Consider the following 19282-nt stretch of genomic DNA (forward strand, 5'->3'; position numbering starts at 1 on the left):
GAAAGGGAAAGGGAAAGGGAAAGGGAAAGGGAAAGGGAAAGGGAAAGGGAAAGGGAAGGGAAGGGAAGGGAAGGGAAGGGAAGGGAAGGGAAGGGAAAGCGTAAAGCAACATTTCTGTGTTACAAGAAACTTTTTGTTTTGTTACTAACATAATTACTTATTGTTTCAGCATAGAAACAGAAAAAGCAAAAACCATAGGTTATTCTTTATAGGGGAACTCTGTACCCCTTTTTCCAGTTCTTCTATGGAATTTCCAGTTTAGCACATACTATATCTGCAGTTTCCCAATATCAATAATGGCCATAAAACATATTAGCCTTCCTACAAACTCTGACTGCACTGACAGAGAGTCATTCTTCTATCTAGGACCCACACAAATGTCAAAAGTTACAGGTTATATCCTTGCTCTGAGGTGTAAAAATTTATTGTGAATGTGACTTATTTCTTGATTTAAGCAATGCATAAAAACCTTGAGAAAGACTTTGTTCTAGGTAAAATGGTACACTAGGTAGGACTCTAGTGCCTAGACATCAGTTGCTGTACCTTTTGAAATGCCTGGTACAACTGAGATGGCCACAAGAGACATAGAATGCATGACTGACCTACAAGAGATCCCTGCCCGTTGGGTAGTGCAGCAAGTGGCCAGCAAGCACCCAAAGTGTTTCTAAATGTCTGTTTCACTTGAGCCTGCCTGCCTTATTACCAAAGAAAAAACATGTTGCCTGAAAATGATAAAATATTTTCTTGTTTCAAAAATGTAGCAGTTGGAATCTGAAGTAAATGCATTTGGAGTGAATTCTGTATTACTACTAAGGATTAATATGGTTCCCATCATATGCTTCTGTGTGTGGTATGGCACTGCTGCCTCTGCCTTGCTTTTCTTCTACATGTTGGCTTATTAATTTAGTAGCCTTCATCATAATAGAATGCAACTGAAGGAGCACAAGACACATCCCAAAACAAAATTTAAAGGAATATTCATAATTGTAATCTGTTCTTCCTAATATATTTGGCATTCTCTTGTTCTCTCTTTTTCTTCGTCATAATTGTGCTCATTAACTTGATCGTATAAGAATGCCAGTTCTTCTAAAAATTCAGGCAACAGAGACTTCATTCACACGTGTTTGTAAACAAAGATGCAGAAATTCTCTAAGGTTTCAGTCAGTCTTGGCAATAGATATATATATATTCCTACATAGCAGAGGAACTATTGTGCAGTTTCCCTGTTTTGTTTTTTATTGACTAGCATTACGAAAATTGATGAGCTGAAGAAATAAAGCCATTCTAAAAGCAGATTAACCAGGAAAAGTGGTGAAAGGATTGTCTCCTAAGATTCAAAGCAATGTAAAGAAAAATGCTGTAATTACAAGTAACACAGTCCTTTGAGATTCCAGCAACATTAAAAATCAAGTGATTACCATTTAACTGCCTTCAATCAAGGCAGTTGATGTAATAACTTAACACAAAGGACTCAGAAAATCAACAGTTAAGAAAAGCAGAGAATTATGTGGATAATAACTCCTTCGTTACAAAAGTGATTTTTATACTTGAAGGATGATTGATTGGCAGCCTCAAATGAAGCCCTCTGTGCAGCAGCAGAGAAACTGCATTGTGACCAGTGATTAAACAAATATCCTTCTTGTGTCACTTGTGCCTTAGATCAGCTTTCAAGGGCATCTGGATACACGGCTTTACAGGAGGAAGTTCAGTGGCATATACAAGTAGCCAAATTCTAACAGGAGAGAGAAGATGGTGGTCTACATGTTAGCTATTTGGGGATTTAAATGAAATAAGTTTAAAACAACCTTACATATAATTAACTATGTATTTCTTAATTCTTAACATCCTTACTTTGCAGGACAGTTGGAGTTCTGATCCCTCTAATATGTTGCTTTCAATATATTTGGCAAGCTCTGCACATTTCACTAAGGTGCCAATTGTATGAAGACAGCCCAAAGCTTGTAAGGGACATTTAACTAGTGTGACTCACAGGTATATGCCCTCTGTAACTTGATCCACATGCATGTAGTTAGCAAACGGAAAGCAGGATTTGATCATCACAGCAGTAAGAAAAAACAGAATGTGATATTATTATTTTCCTGCTATTATTTATTATTAATGACTTGATTCCTCTGAGAGAGTTTGACATCAATGTCACTTGCCAGTTCTCGACACTTCTAAGGAACAGGCCCATTATTAATTAATTATTATTATTGTATTACTACATCAGCTGTGTGATAGGTGATTTACAGACATATTCAGGCAGAGTCCCTACATGAAATGTTTAAAATCTAAAACATGGAAATTGCAAACAACATTACAGACAAATGAGTATGGGAGAGAGACAAAACGACAACAGTGATTGTGATTGTTATGGGATCACTGCACAAAACCCTGGGATCAGGGGAGTCCATAGGAACCTTGCTGTCTAGCACAGAGGCCCAGGAGTTTGCTGCTTAGTGTTACTTCACAGGGAGCACAGTTCTTGCTGGTTCAGTGGAAAGACATTGCGCTCATTTATATCTTCAGATGCTATTGCAGCATCAGCTCAGTTAAAGGTCAGTGAAATGAGATGTGACTTCAAAGCACATGGGTCAGGGGCACAACATTTTGGCAGAAATGAACTTTTGGAAGGACATGAAGATAAGCATGAAAAAGTAGTTGGCAGTTAATTAGTGGAATACCCAAATTAATATGTTTGAATGTGCCTTTTTTGTCCAACCTGTGCTAACCTAGAAAGCCAACCATACCCTGGGCTGTATCCAAAGAAGTGTGGCCAGCAGGTCAAGGGAGGTGATCCTTCCCTTCTACCCTGTGCCAGTGAGTAGAGTACCTGGAGTACTGCATCCAGATGTGGAGTCCTCAGTACAGGAGAGACATGGACCTGCTGGAAAGCATCCAGAGGAGGGACAGAAAAATTATCCCAGGGATGGAACTCCTCCCATATGAGGACAGGCTGAGAGAGCTGGGGCTGTTCAGCCTGGAGAAGAGAAGGCTCCAGGGAGACCTGAGTCCAGCCTTTCAGTATCTGAAGGGAGACTGTACGAAAGAAGGGGACAGACTCTTTAGCAGCATCTGTTGTAATAGTACAAAGGGAAATGTTTTCAAACTAAAAGGGGGGAGATTTAGACTGGATATAAGGAAAAAGTTCTTTATAATAAGGGTAGTGAAGCACTGGAACAGATTGACCAGAGAGTCAGTGGTTCTGACCCTGGAAGCAGTCAAGGTCAGGCTGGACCAGGCTTTGAGCACCCTGATCTAGCTGTAGGTGTCCCTGATCATTGCAGGGCAGTTGGACCAGACGACTTCTAAAGGTCCCTTCCAACACCAATCATTCTATCCTTCTATGATTCTATGAGCTAGCAGGAACTACTTTTTCATGGTTAAGTCTAGTTCCTAAAATATAAGGTGCTGGTTTTCTCTCTTGTGTATTTTAAATCAGTCCAAACTCAATTATTTTGATGAGCTTACTCATTTGAGAAAAAACTCATATGAGAAAAAACTCTGTGTCCAGATTAAATCAACCTAACTGAGGTTTATATGCGAAAAGCATATAGGTTCTCTCTATAGTAAACTTAGAGTGACAATGACCTCCAGAGGATAATTCTGCTCACACAAGAGCTGAATCACTCTCTGGAGGTTTCTGTCTTTTTCCATTGAGTATGGAGTTACCATGACAAGATTCCTAATTCCAGCATTTCAGCAAGGTACCTAAATTGAGTAGAATTGAGTACATACCTCTATGCTTATGCATAATTTAAATCCACACCTCCCTGCAACTCTGCTGCAGACCCAGTAATTGCTGAGACCTAAGTGACAGCAGAAGATAGTCAATAGATAGGAAGACCATTAAGGACTGCTTGGATTACTTGTGTTTTGCAAGGCAGTTCAAGCGTACATTCTCTCCATTAACATTTCACTTAAACTATTCTTAAATATCAGAACATGTCTGGATTTGTTTCTTCACAAGGGGTACATAGCCAAGGTTTGTATCCAGCACCACGCTTACTTATTTACAGCCTATTCTGAAAAAAGATTAGTTCAGTCAATCAAAGATTTTAATACATTTATATGGTGCAATGGTGTATAAGTTTATTGACTGTGATTACATGATGTGGAATAGAGAGAAAGCTATCTTGGATGAATGTACTGTTATTTTATATGAAATTCATGATGCTATTAAGTTTTTGGTCTCGTATACTGTGGAGTATAGAATTTCAGAGATAAACTATCTTGATGTTTTCATTTCAAAGACAGGTAATAAGTAGAATACAACAATTTCCTGGAAACCCTAGACAGGAATAATCTGCTTTATGCAACCAGTCACCATCCTGAAACTCTTTTAAAAGAGTTTTACTTTATAGCAGTTCGAGAACCTGTAGGATTTGCAATCATGGCACTGGCTGTAAGGCAAAGATGGATAATCTGGCTAATATGAGTGGAATTAAAAAGAGGAATATATCATGGAAGTAAATAGTACTTGCATTAAGGGAGAATGGCAGGGGATTTATGCAGTAGGAAGTATATAAGAATAAGGAATTTTGCTTTTTGATGTCATACTATTGATCATTCTTAGTCCATTATGATAACATTTAGTCTTTCTTCCTTGTCAGGACAATCCTTTCCTCCCGTCTTTTAATAGAGATGGAAAGCACCTCTTTTTTTCCATTCTGAGTGCCTTTGCCTCATTGTGTATGCCTCTTATGAATGGATACATAGATCCTGTGTGCTTTGCCTATGCTCCAAATAGGCAGCCTGCCATAAGACAGATGTAAACCTGTTACTACAGCACTGTCCAAATGACTATCCTCTGTCAATACATCCTCTGGCATCATTTGAACATTGTTTTATTTCTCTGGACTGGAACAATGTTATATTAAATCATTCCAGAGAATGAAAAGGGATATTTTTATCTACGTATCTCTAACATCTACCAATATATAGACTGTACTATTTTTTTTCTCTTAAGCCACGTATTTTGCAAAACACCAGATCTGTTTTGTGCTTGTAGAGTGTCTACCACTGGGCACAGTACCTGTAAACCAAGCTTCTGGGAAATAGTCCAATGCTACTAACAATAAAGAAGAAATTAGTCAGTAAAGAATGATTAAAGTAAAGGAAAATGTGATATCTAAGTCTAATTACATGGTCATTGAATCCCCAGTAAGGATATGACTTTGAAATATACCTCTTTATACTTCTTTATTCAAAATACATGTGCAACACCAATTTCAGAGATACAGGCTCCAATTAGTCTTAATGAAATCATTAGAAATCCATGCTGATGACACCAAAGTCACTATCAAAACCTTCCTGATTTACCCGGACATAACAGAAGATACAGCATTAGACTGTAATTTCACCTGGAAGTGCTGTATTGATTATCATCACTTCACTTTTTGGTTACCATAACACAACTCTGAAATGATTTCAATGTAAATAAGTTAAGGATTTGGCTTCTTGACAGGTTTTTGTGCCATTCAGCTCCACACATGGTGAAAGGAGAGAGAATGACACCTCTGGAGAAGAATTTAACTCCTAAGAGGACTAAATCAACCTTAAGAATTATTTACTTATCTTCACAGATTATGCAGTTTTGGGGGAGTAACTTCATTTCCGTCCTGCAAATGTTTAGGTTCTTCCCAAAATGTTCGTCCTCTCATTATGCCCTATGAGCACATGGTAGAGTTCATTGGTCAGCAGAATTCTTCAGTGAATTTCTCCAAAACTAGTCCTGAAGAACGTTTTTGAGTGAGAGGTATAGACAGGCAGTTCAGAGACAACTCTATGTGTAGAAAATGCTATCTCAAGAATATCTATAGGATCTGCAAATGCATGGATGCTAGGTGATAGTTAGAAGGGATTTCAGGACCACTAAAAGAGAAATTATGTGGGTGAAAAAAATATAAACAAAGAGAAACCAAAAAGACTGTCAAAAGATTACTCACTGGGTTCTGCTACGCATGTTTTCCCTTTCTCTTTGTTTCACAGGGAGTCAGCATTCACCACAGTCAAATTCTGCCATAATTCCAGAGCAATTCCTTATTTCTTCTAAAGCTGAGTATCTCAAGTGGACTAGTAGACTGCCATAGGCTTGTATTTCATAAACTAATACAAAGTTCAGTGATCAAAACTTCACACTTATATTTTTCACATAGATTAATACAGGTTAGAATTTTTACTCCTAGAAACTGTTTCAACAACCTTTCTGCAGGAAGATGCACTTACAATTCTCGGTATGGAAAACGTGTTTCTTACCATCTGTTCCGTACTTATAATTCTTTGGTTTATATTAAAGGAAACAGTAAACTATAGGGATATTATGCATGCAATTGAGGATTTTATAAGGTTCAATAAATTCCCTCTTAACAATCAGTTTTAAGCCTACATAACTTCTAATCTTTCACCTGCTCTACATTTTGCTCTGTTCTCTACTTTAAGACTAGACATCAATTTTAAGACAAAGTAACAGGCTAAACTCCATTTCTCTAAGAGAATCTGCATGGAAGAATTTATAATCTCATCAAAACTAAAGCCACAGAAATCACCAATTTTTCTATTTGGAAGGCAAATTTAAGAATCAGAAATATTCCAGAGGAAATAGATTTACAATGTTTTTTTTTTCTTACCCAATATTCATTTCGTGTCATCTAATACCTCATTCCCACAGCTTGTGAGAAATTAAGGTAATGATGGCCTACGCTTAGAAAATGGTCAGAAAAAAAAATATTCTCTGTTTTAGTTCAAACACAAATTATATGGGCATAGATCAAGAGTGTTGGTGATTCAGATTCAGATCCCTTCTACACCTGAGGAAACATGAATCAACATTTTGTATCACACATGAGACTGGGCTAGAAATTGAAACATGCCTAACAATCTTGTTGCCGTTGAAGAGCCAAGTAATCTACTACTAGTGTAGTAGCTCCACTTTCCTTCTCAGGCGAGTGTCTTCCTCTCCTTCCTGGAGAGTTATAACAATAATTGGTTACATGTATTATAGAGTATTGAAATATGTCTTTGGTACACAGCAACAAAGATCTCTCCTTGATTCAAATATTTTTTCCTGTGAAGTAATTAGAGAAGAGACTTGAATCAGATTCCTTTCTGATTTTTTTCCAAAGCTACCTGAGAATTAGCATTACTCACAACAACATTCTGTTTCTCGAGGTTCTTTTTTTAATGTGGTTCTGTGCCTCCTAAGATTGTAAACCATTTTCACCATGTTTCTGGGTAGTTCGTAACTCTACCAAAAGTCTCTGCTTTTGATCTCCATTTGAAGAATTCCTCTGAATTTTCTTGACATTCCTCAGATTTATGACAGAGTATGAGTCACTGCTCTCCCTGTCATCTATAAAGATAAGAGAAAAGGGATAGCTCAAATTAGTTTCATTCTTTTTCTAGTGACACATTCCTTGGCCTCTGGAAATTATACTGAGTTTCCTCATGATAAAACATTGGTATCCAAAGAGAGCCTCATTGACACTGATAATGATGTCCTTTGGCACAGCCTAACATGTTCTGATTTTGGTGCAAGCTGAAGGCCTAAATCAATGGTCTGCTCACTGCAGCAAACAGAGAATCTTGGCTTTTATGTCATAACAAGCAAGAGCAGATCTGTTCACACGTATTTTTATGCCTTTATCTCCCTATAGTTGTGCTGTCATTATTGTCTCTGCCATTTCAGGACACAAATAGAAACCAAAAGTAATAATGTCTACATTGTGCAAGAAAATTTCTGCAGAAGGGATGTAAACAAAGAACAGGGAAGAGGTACACATCTGTTTTCATGCAGGTTACCAAATCACCTAGAGGATCTAACATATGTATCCAGAAAATTAATAAAGTTTTGTAGAAAGATTGACAATTTTGAGGAAGACTTATATAACAGTGCCAACTACTATATATTCTCAAAAATATTAAACAATAATAAATATACAGTCTCTTACCAACTTTACTGCAATAATTGCATACCAAATGTAGCTCATTACTGATGTGTTTTTAAAGACATTGAGGATTCTGATTTCATAAAAGGTTCTGTCAATGCCTGAAAGCACACAGATCAGGAATTGTTCTGGTTGGGTTTTTTTGTTTGTTTTTTTATTCCTGGAAATTTCCAGAAATAAAATCTACAAATTGATTTATATTAGTTTTCCTAAGATGTTTTTACCAGATACTGTCTTTATTTTTCTTTGAAAGGTATAAGAATATTGTAATTTGTTGGAAATATTAATTAACTACTAAGGTTAACTATCCACCTATGTGAAATACACACAACATAATTCTGGATGGGCAAAATTAACTTCCTGGGCCTTGGGGAAACCAGAGATCAGAACTCACGTTGTTCTAGTATCTCATCAGTAAGTTTTCCTAAAATAAGACCAGTGAGATAACAAATTCACTTGTGTTTCACTGCCCTCTTGAAGCTCACTTTGGATGTTCATGTTCTAGGCATTACATCACGCCACTGTGACCACCAGCAACCAAACAGCTCAACTGACCTCAGGAAAAAAGCCATGGAATTTCTCCTTTCATATGTGGAGATTTTCCCATTATTTATGGCACAGACAGGGGCCAACCAGTTACAAGTTTTGTGGAAACTTGTAGTTCCTAAATACATTCAAATCCCAAGTTTTTAGTAGTTTTTTGTTTGGTTGTTTGCTGTTGGTTTTTTTTTTTATTATTATTATTATTATTTTGTTTGGTTTGTTTTGTGTGTGTGTGTGCTATAGGCAGCCAAAGCTATAGCTGCCTTCCATGAGTTAATACAGAGACATATGCATGCACCTTCTTTCTCTTTGCTAGAAACAAATAAAGGTTTCTGTCCTACACTGCTTTCCTTGGGTAAACAGCACCCTCAAAAACTTTCCATCGGTGTTGTGAGAGCTCCCTCTTCTGTTACAAAGGACTCTATCAGATGCTTTAAATATTTGGTTTTGGCTTACAGGGCTGAGTAACAGCCAAGCTGGCAAACAGGCAGAGAAAGAAGTGTTAGGATTAGAAAAGGGTCTCCAAGATAAATGTCATACAAAGGAAGGTCTCTGATGGTGGTGGCTGGAGGAAGACTTTAGTCTCATCTTTTATAGAATCGCAGAATGGCTTGGGTTGGAAAGGACCTTAAAGCCCATCCAGTCCTAACCCCCTGTTGTGGGCTGGGTTCCACCCACCAGATCAGGCTGCCCAGGGCCCCATCCAACCTGGCCTTGAATACCTGCAGGGATTGGGCACCCACAGCTTCTCTGGACGTCCTGTGCCAGTGCCTCACCGCCCTCTGAGTAAAGAATTTCCCACTAACATCTGACCTAAATCTCCCTTCTTTTAGTTCAAATCCATTCACTCTAGTCCTATCACTGTCAGACCATGTAAAAAGTCTGTCTCCCTTTCTTTATTCATCTTTTATTCATTTGGTCAAATTCTGTCTTGAGGTTCTTCACTGGCCATGGATAAGAAGCAAGTGAGATACATGAGGCAAAATTTAGTCCTTTCAGAAAGAGCCCCTAAAGAAAGAATGAGCAGTTCTTAGTTTTACCTTATATGTTGTAACATGTAGTTGGTGGCAAAGCCAGGTGTAAAGTAATGGAGTAGGTTTTTAGACTGACTGTTTACTGACAAATGTTCTTCTGTAATCTAGTATTTTTTATTATTTCATATATAATAACAAAATAAAACAGATACCTTTGTATACTAGATGACTTGCACAATGACTCAAAGAACACAAGGAATACACACAAACACCACTTCCATCTTGTCTAGCCATTAAGTGTCGGCTCTCACAGTAAAAAAGAAGGGAGTCCATTATCTTTAAATCATAGAATCATGGAATCCTTGGAGTTGGAAGAGACCTCTGAAGGCCATCTAGTCCAACTCCCCTGCAATGAACAGGGACATCCACAGCCAGATCAGGTTGCCCAGAGCCTGATCCAGCCTCGCCTTGAAAGTCTCCAGGGACAGGGCATCAACCACATCTCTGGGCAACCTGTTCCACCACCCTCACTGTAAAAGACTTTTTCCTTATTTCCAACCTAAATCTACCCTCTTTGAGCTTGAAGCCATTTCCCCTTGTTCTATCACCACAGATCCCGCTAAAGAGTCTGTCCCCTTCTTTCCTGTAGCTCCCCTTTAGATACTGAAAGGCTGCTATCAGGTCACCTCGGAACCTTCCAGGTCACCTCTTGGCTGAACAGCCCCAGCTCTTTCACCCTGTCCTCGCAGGAGAGGTGTTCCATCCCTTGATTCATTTTTGTGGCCCTCCTCTGGACATGCTCCAACAGGTCCATGGCTCTCCTGTACTGAGGACTCCACATCTGGAAGCAGTACTCCAGGTGAGGCCTGACTGGCGCAGAGAGGGGAAGGATCACCTCCCTCGATCTGCTGGCCACACTAAATATCCCTCTACTAAATATCCACTAAACATCCACTGAATATCCCTCTCTCAAACATATGCACATACTTGTACATACCAAACATACCAAAGTGGTCTTAAGTTCTAGATGTTAACACTTCAAAAATGTACAAATGGAGCCAAGAGCCCATAACTGAGATATCCACCTTGAAAAATCTTCTTTAGCTTGGTAGAGAGAAATTGAAATAAAAAGTACCTGCAATGAGATGACACCACAAGAGAAACAGTCTTCTGCTCAGGCATTAACAATTTTAAATGAGTTGTAAAAATGAATTAGGCATAAATATACCAGTGATTATCAGACATTCCTCTACTTTTACTTAAAGATTTCAACATTCAACCCTAAATTCAAAATGAGAATCTGGTATCTGAAAACAGGATTTAGTTCATATCTGAGTGCTACTGGTAAGATGATACAGAGGACTTCCATTATTCTTTCAGGAGTAGAAGGAGGAAGGTGGTTCTGAACATTTTCAGGTGAAGAAGTGAGTTGAAGTTGTGTCTCTCATGTCTGGATGAAGGCTCAGACATGAGGCCATCCTGTGCACATTTTCAAAGAACACAGCAACCACTAATGTATTTTTGTCATATTCATCATTAGACTAGAACTAAAACTTTCCATCCACGCTCTCCATACTGGGTAGTTCTGGACAGGCACAGAAGAAGAACATGAGATTCTTGGAGTGTTTAAAAGTTAAATACTAAGAGACTGCTAGAGGCAGCTTGTGAGGCTTTTCAGGGCTGGAGTGAGAGCTGAGCAGCGATTTTCATCGTGGACATTCTGATGCCTGATTTCCCCCCATTTCTCCACAGAGGTACCAAAGTACTTTTGATTTGCAGGATGTAAAAGCAAGGAGGCTCACTGCCCATGATGGGTCTTCACACCTAAGCACTTGTCTAAATATCTTAGAAAATGTGATTTGTAGGTCATGACCATTACAATTCCACCCATTTATTCTCTCCTACACAAATTCTGCAAATAGCTGGCAGGTAGTGAGGATTAGAAAGCCTGCTTCTTCTGTTTCTGAAAGTTTTTTTTAAATGCAGTCCCTGAGCAGAGAACACTTTGGTAGTCTAATCCATATGCTTGTAGAGACAGAACAAACAAGTACATTTGGAAGATGTAAACTACTTCTGCATTAGTGTTTGCTTTTGGGCAAAGGTCGTCTGACTTTTTTGCTTCTTGCTCATTAGTAACTATCAGGTTAAACTGAGGCTGTTCTGCCTTTTCCAGATAGTTGAAATAACAGCACAGCTCCTTACCCACTTCCATTAATTATCAAACACAAACAGTTGCAAAGGTATTAAATAATTCTAACACATTTTACAACTGCTAAAAATGCATATGAACTTTATATGGTGATATTATCGTATCCCTTGTTAATATTCCTCAACAGTTTAATAGAATGACTGATGACAATTAAATGTAGTAAACACCTTTTATTACAGCTTTAGCATGATTTTGCACTATATTTTCTACATGCTAAATCACAGCTTCAGCAGAATCAGAATGAAACATTAAAATGCCGGTCACCTGGGGATCCTGACAGGACAATGATGGGGACTGAACTTAGTGCTAGGAAAGCTGCACTGGTCGATCCCTTGAGATTGTGCTCCCTTTGCTCAAGATGCACTGTAGGGTATGACAGCAACCCTCAATAAGCTAAGTAGAAATTATTGGTGCAAGCAAATTGAGAAGGTTGGGGAAAATGCTAACATAGATCAAATTCATTGCTTTAAAGTCACTCTTGGAATTTGATCTCTGTGTTTTATTCCAGAGCACAAATTTCCTCCAGTATCACAAAATCCCCAGAGCTTGCAGAAAGTTTGAAACCTTTGGAAACTTTTTCTCTGTTTGGTCTGTACTTTCTAAACTGCAAAACGTAAAGCCTGAACTCTAGTTTTTTATCACCTAATTATCCTGTGGCATCAGGAAAGCCATGCAATTTGTCAGCAAATTGTTGGCAACAGCAAGTCTTGTTCTGAGAGGATGAAGTAGTTAATATGAGTTGAACCTAATTAGCAGAGTTGTTAATGTAAGCCCATGAACTGTAACTGACATTTTGTTTCAGAAGTAGATGAAATATGACAAATCTCTCGTTCAAAAAAAAAAAAAAAGAAATCAGGAAAAAAAAAAAAAGAACTACCTTTGAATGGCTTGTGTACTTCTGGAAAATAAAAAGCCAAGCTGTGGAAACAACTTGTTGACCACCAAGAAGTGCAAATTTGTCCATAAGTGTAAGTGTCAACGACAGGAGCTGATTGTGAGCACCAGCAGTGCCTACTGCAAGTCAGAAAAAGAGTTTTTTAGAGACAAGTATTTTGTAGAGACAAGTAAGGCAGGTATTTTTTACCCAATACTATGACAAGTGGAAATAAATATAAGTTTCAGAGATACTCCAGGGATGGAGATTCAAGATGGAACTTGGGAAAATGGAGAACCTTAGAGATATCTGGGAAACTCTGGGGACCCTACAGCCTGGTCCTAGCACCATGCCCTGCACAACTAGGACGGCGGTGCCAACCCATCTTATCTCTCTACCAACCCTGGTCACTGCTACCTTGGGACAGAGAAGTCATGAGATTCATAAAACTGCATATGTCTCTGATTAAACATTAGCCTCCATTATGCCATTTGATTTGGATATGTGATAGCATTGTTTGGAAAAATGCATGTAGCAGAATTTAAGTGCAGAAGGGCTACACAGCCTTGAGGTTAAAACCTCACTTAAGAAGCATCCAGTAACTCAGGAGAAAAAGTAAATACACTAAGAAGTTTATATTACACAAACAACTAGAATTGAGTAATATTTTGCAAAGAGAAATGCACTGTGGTGTTAAATCATAAACAAACAAAATATTATCCAGGTCCCAGATGAAGAAGCCTAAAATTCTTGGTAATGGTGGCTACCTTTAGTTAAGGAGTTTAACAGTGATGGGAAAGAAAGAAAATGAATGCCAATTAAAATAATGTGATTCCCTAGAAATGTAATAAGATTTTTCCTCTGGAAAACATCTATCATTTAATAACAGTAACAAATGATTAAATGATTTTTTCTTATTTTGAATTGACTATTCCAGGAATATAGTGCTCTGTTAAATGCCACTATGATTTAAAAGTAATACTAAATTCAGATTTTTTTCTACAGGAACATCTCAGTGATTATCTAACCATTGTTCAAAGGGAAATCATAAACACTGTTATAGGAGCAGCTATGAATTCCAGTTATATGCTACTGAGCATCAGATATTCAATGATACACAAATAAATACTTAAGATCTGATTTTGCATTTGGTCATTTCAGATACGTACCGGCTCACTACCACAGAAACAGATGTCTGAATTATACAGTGTTGAAATGAATTTGTGTCCACCAGAGCTGTGATTTCTACAAGACATAAATTTCTCTCAAAGGTTGATGTCATCTTCCAGTTTGAAACATAGTTCTCAATTTGGGCTTGTCAAAAAAAGTATGGGAGTACTTAGAAAAAGTTGCTGAAACTGTTACAGATAAGAAAGTTGGGAGGGAAACTCAGCACTCGCCTTGTGATTGCCCCCAAGTTGTTAGTTCATCCCCTTGCTCCATTTTGGAACCCTCCGACTAGGAGGGCTACGAAGGAGGCTAGTACTGAACAGTGTGGCTGAGAAGCAGTAGGAGTCCACTGGCCTAGGAACTTCCTTCAGGTAGTAACATTGCCATAGTGCAAGAGTCTCTTGCTGGTAATTTTAAAGATACATCATATGGGCTGGGCAAGTACCCCTTCTTTTCATATTCTCAATAACTACAAGAAACAGTGTAGTTTGTGAACTCCCTTTCACTAGCAATACTTGCAAAATGGTACTGATCTCTATAGTTAGAGTCAGATATCATTTCCCACAAACAAGATGCTCCAAGGCTGATGGGTACTTCCCCATGGACAGTGCTACTATGTCCTAGCACAGGCACTCAAAATATCAACACACCAACTTCCTGGCTTCCAAAGGATGACACCTTACTGAATTGCCTAAAAAAAACCAGAAAGAAAAGCTGTTCAGACAGCCAGTGAAGCTTAGCAGAAGGGCAACTCCTCTTGTACCTCTGGGTGGCCAAGCGTTCATGCTCACAGTCTACCCCTACTACATATACAAGGCCTGTGAAGAGACATCCCAAAACTGACAGCCAGTTCCCCATAGTGAGGAAGTTGAACCAATCTGTCAAATTACTGATAAGTATCTATTACACTGTCTTTTGTAACTCCCAGTAAGATAGCCTAACAAGATAACACTTTGAATAATGTATCTCAGGACAGGAAAATTATGAAATACAGATGCCTTGCTGTCTTACAATCATATGTCATTCTTCTGTCCTACTTTATTTGGCTTTGACAAGTTGACTGGTAGTGGTAGGATAGTTACATGGGTTCTTTGTTTCCTCATCTGCATTTTCTGAGCCTGAGTATGAATGTTAACATGGCTTTCAATCAGTTTTGCAGGTTATTAAATCTGTTTATCTCTACAACAGGGAAATGCCAGAGGAACTGGTAGATTGGCCAAGTCTAGCTCTTCTATTGAGAGACTTGGTATACCTGTGGTATGTGCTAGGATCTTTTTCAAGGATAATCTTGACATCTGATCTCTGATGTAATTAGCACAATTGCAAATTTTCACAAGGGATTCTCTGTTCTTGTCAAAATCTTTACCATAACAACCTTTGAATTACAATACAGCAGTAAGTGTACTACAGTGCTCAGTAGAAAAAAAGATACAGTAGGAACATCTCTAAATGAAATTAATTAGAATGGTTAATGTTCGTGAAGTACTTTGAAGATGGAAAGAGCTATAGTAGTGTTAAATTATAATCATTAGCATGCCAAATCCTGGAGGTCTTATTCATTTATTACCCATTTGTTACACAGCTAAACTTCCATTCACTTTAGTAGAAGATTTATCTGAATGAGATATGACTACAGATTTCAAAATTCATAAAATAATAACAGTAAATATGGATTAATGCACCAATCATTCACTAAGAAGTGGCTGTTCATAGTCCCTCGTACTTGAGTCTGCTTCAGATTGACATAAATGGAGAAATCCCTGGACCAAATAGTTCCATTGTTCATTTAATTTCTAAAAATGAAACCAAACAGTGCATTGGATGAGATATAGCCTCCAAATCTAGGAGAGGCAGGAAGAGAAGGAAAGATAGGAACCACAGCTAGTACAGGCAACCAAAAGACACAGCAGTCTGTGCAGCATTTTTACCATACCACAGAATATTTGAGGTTGGAAGGTAGCATTGGAGATCACTTAGTCCAACACTCCGCTCAAAGCAGATTAAACAGATTGTCTCCAAAATCCTGCAGCTTCAAGAGGCTGAACCCTCAGCAGTACTGAAGGAGGGACAGGCCAAATCTCAGCTTATCAGTCAGGGAAATGGAGACTCTCATAATGAAAAAGGCTGGCAGTTCATGGCTTATGGCACCAAGAAGACAGCTTGTGCTCTGCCCACAAATATGCAGCTATATAGTAGCAAACGAGACTGTGTCCAAAGAAGCCTCTGAGTTGGCTGAGCCTCAACCACACAACAGTCCCTGCCACTCCAAAATGTCTGTACATTAATACACACAAAATAGGGAATAAACTGGAGGCATTAGAGATCTGCTTGAAGTTACAGTGCTCCTCTCAACGCAATTTCATCGAGATCAGAGAGACGTGGTGAGATAGCTCACACAACTATAGTGTTGCAATGGGTGGATACAGGCTTTTTAAAATAGGCAGGGTGGGACAGCAAGGAGGGAAGAGTTGCCCTTTTGTGAAATGCATGGGGCTCTTCCTGGGGACAGGTGGTGAGCAAAATGAGAGCTTATGATTTGGAGGTAGAGGCCAAACCAAGAGGGATGATGCTGGCATCTGCCACAGGATGTTTAACTGGGAAAAAATTATAGGAGGCTTCCAAAAAAATGAAAGGAGCATCCTATTTGCAGACCTTGGTCTTCATGGAGGATTTTAACTACTCTAATATCTTGCTGTGTACTACACAGAAAGACAGAAGTAATCCAGGGGGTTTCTGGAGTGCATTGGTAATTTCTTGACACAGACGACACAGGAATCAAGGAGGTGAGGGGAAATTTCTGTAGGACTTGATATTACAAACAAGGAAGTAATGGTCCATGACGGTCAGGGTCAGCTTTGTCTACACTGACCATGAAATAGAGGAGTTCAGTATCCTGACAGGAGGGAGCAAGACAAATAGCAGAATCATAATGCTGGACTTCAAGAGAGAAGACTTTGACCTACTCAGAGATACACTTGGAAAAATCATGGGAGATCACCCTGGAGAGAAGAAGGGTCTAGAAAAGAATGGTCAATTCTAAGCAGAATAAAATCAAGCACAGGCAGTAGGAGGCCTGCATGAGTGACTAAGTATCTCCTGACAAAACAAAGATACACAGGGAAAACATAAAGGACTTAGAAGCAGTGGAAAGTGACCCAGCAGGATCTTAGAGACATTGTGAAATCATGAAGAGGAAAAGCACACTTGGAGTTGAATATGATACTGTGATTGAGGGAGGCCTGAAACAAAGTAAATGTCACTTCAGCAAGGGCAATACAGGAGGTCCAGAGTACTGTAAACTTGTCAGCTTCACCACAATGCTCAGATAGGTGACGGAGAAAATAATCCCAGAAACATTTTCCAAAAAATAACTTAAGATGATTCAGAATAGTCAGCATGGTTATATGAGGGGGAATTCAGGTCTGACCAAGCTTTCTACAAACAAATGACTAGTTTGATAGATGAGGTCCATGCAGTATATGTTGTCTGTTTTGACTTTAGTAAGGCATTCAAGACTGTCTATCATAATGTACTTACTGATAAAATAATCAGAACATGTTTGATAAATGGACAGTGGGGCAAACTGAAAGCTGCCTAAACTAATTGCTTTAAATTGCTGTGATTGCTCATATGAGGTCTATTTGGAGGCCAGTCACCAGCAGACTATCCAAGGGGTCAGTAATATTTCTAAAAGCATGTAGAATTTTGTCCAAGTTTGGGACATCTTGTCTAGAACAATGGGAGAGAATGCACCCTCAGCAAAGATTCTAGGGGTGCAAAACTGGGAGTAGTTGCTGATGCACAAGATGGTTGTGCTGCTATTCAAAAGAACCTGGCCAAAATGGAATAGTGGGCCATCCTGAACCCCCTGAAGTTCCAAAGGCAATTGCCAAATTCTTCTCCTGGAGAAAGATACCCCTCTGAACCTGTACACGCTGGGAACTGACCAGCTAAAAAGCAGCTCTACAGAGAAGGATATACAGTTCTGGTGTGCAGTGAGTAGATCATGAGCCTACATTGTGCCTTTGCAAAAAAAAAAAAAAGAAAGACAATGCCATACTAGACTGCAAGAGGAAGACCATTGCCAGCAGATTGAGGGAGGTGATCCTTACCCTCTTCTCAGCACTGGTGAGAATATATACCTGGTGTGCTCTGTCCAGTTCTGGGATTCCCAGTACAAGAGAAATACGGACATACTGGAGAGACTCCAGCAAAGGGCTGCAAAGATAACTAAGGCACTGAAGTATCTGCAATACAAGGAGACAGCTGAGACCGGGAAGTCTCAGGGGCATCTTAATGTAAGTACTTGACAAGGGAGACTGAAGAAGACAGAGTGAGGCTCTTCACAATGGAGTCCAGTGACAGGACAGGCAATGGACATGAACTGAAATACTGTAAATTCCATGCAAACACAAGAAAACACATTTTTGTTCTGAGGATGGTCAAATATAGGCACAGATTTCCCAGAGAGGTTGTGGAGTTCCCATCCTTGGAAAGGAAAAGGAACAGGTGGGAAGAGGCTGCCCTTCGCAGATAGCTGTGATCCTCTATAATAATTCACACATCTAGTTTTAGAAAAGTGAAATGCTTTGCAAAAGGTTACCTAGGTGACAGGCACAGAAGGTGCGATTTTACTTGCACCTCAGTCTCCAAAAATAGTAATTTACTAACTCTTCCTGCCTTCCCTTTCTTCTCCTTACTCTCTTCAGTTCTTCAGAGTATTCTGGCCAAAGATTGGTGACAGAATCCAAAGTAAAATTAGCAATAATATACAACATAAATTGCCATCCAACACTCTAATTGTGATGAAAACTCATTTATAACTCTTACCTACAAAAGCAGTACCCATAACACATAGCTATTTGAAAATTACTCACATACATACAAACAAACAAACAAACAAACCAACCAAACAAAAAAGATCAGATCCTGGTCAGTTTATCACTCAATTAATTCCTAGTAAAGCTAGCAGAACTCCTTTGGAAAAGCAGTCAATGAGATTTTTACTTCCATTCTGTAAACTTCCTTTTTTCTCTGATAAGATTTCTGCAAATAGAACAGATATCACCCAAAATTTATTTAGTAAGCAGCCGTCCACAGGGAGCACATATCAAATTGTGAGTTACAGTAATGTCCAGCTTTCCCAGCTCTTGCTGATAGCTTAGCAACTACTCCAGTACTCCAAGGGTTTGTTGAACAGTAAACAGAAGCTGCAGCTGGCCAAGATGCTAGGAGAAGAAAACATAAATTTAAAACAAGGCTTTTTTTCATTCTTGCTCAAAGCCATGTTAACTGTGAAGGGATCTGTGTTACAGGGATGGGAGTGCTGATGAGAAGACGGTACATGCAGACTTCCTACAGAGAATTTAGAATATCGGTTAGCAGTATCAAAACATTTTGGCTACATGCAAGTCCTGTATATTATCATAGTGCCAGGAAAGTACATGGCACCTCCGAGTCAAATAAAATTTCTGGTTCCTGCACATAATCTACATTTAGGCAGAAGATAATAACACATGGAGTGGGGAAATGAAGATAATGGTTCCCCCAATAGTATCACATGACA

Source organism: Numida meleagris, chromosome 1 (genome assembly GCF_002078875.1).
Source record: "Numida meleagris isolate 19003 breed g44 Domestic line chromosome 1, NumMel1.0, whole genome shotgun sequence".
NCBI classification, from domain to species: domain Eukaryota; kingdom Metazoa; phylum Chordata; class Aves; order Galliformes; family Numididae; genus Numida; species Numida meleagris.